The sequence below is a fragment of the Gnatocerus cornutus genome, unplaced genomic scaffold, assembly GCF_029298725.1.
Source record: "Gnatocerus cornutus isolate USDA-ARS CGAHR unplaced genomic scaffold, icGnaCorn1.1 ctg00000464.1, whole genome shotgun sequence".
In the NCBI taxonomy this organism is placed as follows: Eukaryota; Metazoa; Arthropoda; class Insecta; order Coleoptera; family Tenebrionidae; genus Gnatocerus; species Gnatocerus cornutus.
The window spans coordinates 5,232-8,260 of record NW_028275777.1 but is presented as its reverse complement, the minus strand read 5'-3'; the positions used below and the strand labels follow the sequence as shown (position 1 = coordinate 8,260).

At 44.7% G+C, this 3,029-nt stretch overlaps 1 non-coding gene across 1 annotated transcript; it reads right to left on the bottom strand.

The window, feature by feature from the left end:
- Positions 1 to 1,921, bottom strand: LOC148165232 (small subunit ribosomal RNA). The gene has a single exon (XR_015771653.1). It is a non-coding gene; the product is annotated as a small subunit ribosomal RNA (ribosomal RNA).
- Positions 1,922 to 3,029: the final 1,108 nt, after the last annotated feature.

The following is a 3,029-nucleotide window of genomic DNA, read 5'->3' as shown; positions in this document are numbered from 1 at the left end:
TAATGATCCTTCCGCAGGTTCACCTACGGAAACCTTGTTACGACTTTTACTTCCTCTAAATGATCAAGTTTGGTCATCTTCCCAGCGACATCGACGACGTCGAAACGCCATCGCGTACCGGTCCGAAGACCTCACTAAATCATTCAATCGGTAGTAGCGACGGGCGGTGTGTACAAAGGGCAGGGACGTAATCAACGCGAGCTTATGACTCACGCTTACTGGGAATTCCTCGTTCATGGGGAACAATTGCAAGCCCCAATCCCTAGCACGAAGGAGGTTCAGCGGGTTACCCGGACCGCTCGGTCAGGGAGGACACGCTGATTCCTTCAGTGTAGCGCGCGTGCGGCCCAGAACATCTAAGGGCATCACAGACCTGTTATTGCTCAATCTCGTGCGGCTAGAAGCCGCCTGTCCCTCTAAGAAGAATTGTTTGTACGCCGACAGTAAAAACCGCGCACGACCACCGGGCGAACCCAGGATCGACGGGCCTTTGGGATGTCGAAATACGCCTATTTAGCAGGCTAGAGTCTCGTTCGTTATCGGAATTAACCAGACAAATCGCTCCACCAACTAAGAACGGCCATGCACCACCACCCACCGAATCAAGAAAGAGCTCTCAATCTGTCAATCCTTCCGGTGTCCGGGCCTGGTGAGGTTTCCCGTGTTGAGTCAAATTAAGCCGCAGGCTCCACTCCTGGTGGTGCCCTTCCGTCAATTCCTTTAAGTTTCAGCTTTGCAACCATACTTCCCCCGGAACCCAAAAGCTTTGGTTTCCCGGAAGCTGCCCGCCGAGTCATCGGAAGAACGTCGGCGGATCGCTAGCTGGCATCGTTTATGGTTAGAACTAGGGCGGTATCTGATCGCCTTCGAACCTCTAACTTTCGTTCTTGATCAATGAAAGCGTTTTTGGCAAATGCTTTCGCTTCTGTCCGTCTTGCGACGATCCAAGAATTTCACCTCTAACGTCGCAATACGAATGCCCCCATCCGTTCCTATTAATCATTACCTCGGGGTTCCGAAAACCAACAAAATAGAACCGAGGTCCTATTCCATTATTCCATGCACACAGTATTCAGGCGAAGTTTTAGCCTGCTTTAAGCACTCTAATTTGTTCAAAGTAAACGTGCCGGCCCACCTCGACACTCAATGAAGAGCACCGCGGCGGGATTGAGTTGGGCCGCCCTCTCGAGCTAAGCCCACCGGCAGGACGTCCCGCGGCACGCCAGTTGACACCGCGAACGATGAACCGGCGGCGCGGGACACAGATTCGACTACGAGCTTTTTAACCGCAACAACTTTAATATACGCTATTGGAGCTGGAATTACCGCGGCTGCTGGCACCAGACTTGCCCTCCAATTGATCCTCGTTAAAGGGTTTAGAGTGTACTCATTCCGATTACGGGGCCTCGGATGAGTCCCGTATCGTTATTTTTCGTCACTACCTCCCCGTGCCGGGAGTGGGTAATTTGCGCGCCTGCTGCCTTCCTTGGATGTGGTAGCCGTTTCTCAGGCTCCCTCTCCGGAATCGAACCCTGATTCCCCGTTACCCGTTACAACCATGGTAGGCGCAGAACCTACCATCGACAGTTGATAAGGCAGACATTTGAAAGATGCGTCGCCGGTGCGAGACCGTGCGATCAGCGTAAAGTTATTCAGAGTCACCAAGTTGTACGATGACGGAGACCGCCACCGATTGGTTTTGATCTAATAAAAGCGCTCCTTCCGTTTCCGGTTGGAGCTCTGTTTGCATGTATTAGCTCTAGAATTACCACAGTTATCCAAGTAAATGTGGGTACGATCTAAGGAACCATAACTGATTTAATGAGCCTTTCGCGGTTTCACCTTAATTTGGCTTGTACTGAGACATGCATGGCTTAATCTTTGAGACAAGCATATGACTACTGGCAGGATCAACCAGGGAACTGCGTTCTTGTTTTAAAATAAGAGAGTTTTAGTCTTTCTTTCCTTCTAGTCATATAAGCTACAATAATCGTAGAATTTCGGAAAGACACCTGCTGCTCTTATAAAAAACTGAACACTTTCCTATTATTGTTTTGAAGAAAGTGTGCGTGTCTGCGAAACGAAAACCTCGTAAGAAGAGACGTAACGCCACGCGATCTTTCTGGATGGAAAATTTTTCGACATTTTTTTCACATCATCCTTGATTGAATCTCCTGCAACAATTTTATTCTTATTCATCCGTTCTAAGTTGTCGTCGTCGTCGAAATAAATAATTTGTACACACTTCGGGGTACACGTTTGTCAAAATTCATGAAATGCAACGTAACATTTTTACTTTAATAAATTTTTACAGTGCATTCAGATCGACTAAACGAACAACGACGGATGAATTGATTTATGGATTTTTATTTGTTGCGACTCATCGGAGGAGAGAGTGAAGAAAAAATAATCCAATATCATGGTTACGGAATAATTTTCTATGACTTTTTCATCCTTGTTTGAATCTTGCAACAATTAATTTTATTCATCCGTTCTAAGTTGTCGTCGTCGTCGAAATAAATAATTTGTACACATTTCGGTACACGTTTGTCAAAATTCATGAAATGCAAACGTAACATTTTACTTTAATAAATTTTTACAGTGCATTCAGATCGACTAAACGAACAACGACGGATGGATTACTTATTTTTGTTGCGACTCATCGGACGAAAAGTAGAAACATAATCCTCCATTGTAATATAGTTTTTACGGAAAATTTTTCTTTTATTTTATATCCTTGATTGAATGCTGCATTTTATCCGTCTTTTTTTCGTCAAAAACAGAGATCAATGCGATTCATCGGACGAAGAAATAATTTCCCAGTTCAAAATTTAGAGATTTTTGGGCACATCGACTTGAAATTTTATCGTAAAGAAAAAATATCGTCGTCGACAAGCAAAAGTTCAAACATTCTCCATACTCTTCGCTAGATTGAAAGCGACGGTTTATTGTGAGATTTCTCTTTAGAAATATTCACACGTTACGAGTTTATGAAATTTTATTTATTTCAAAATTCTCGCTCGGACTTT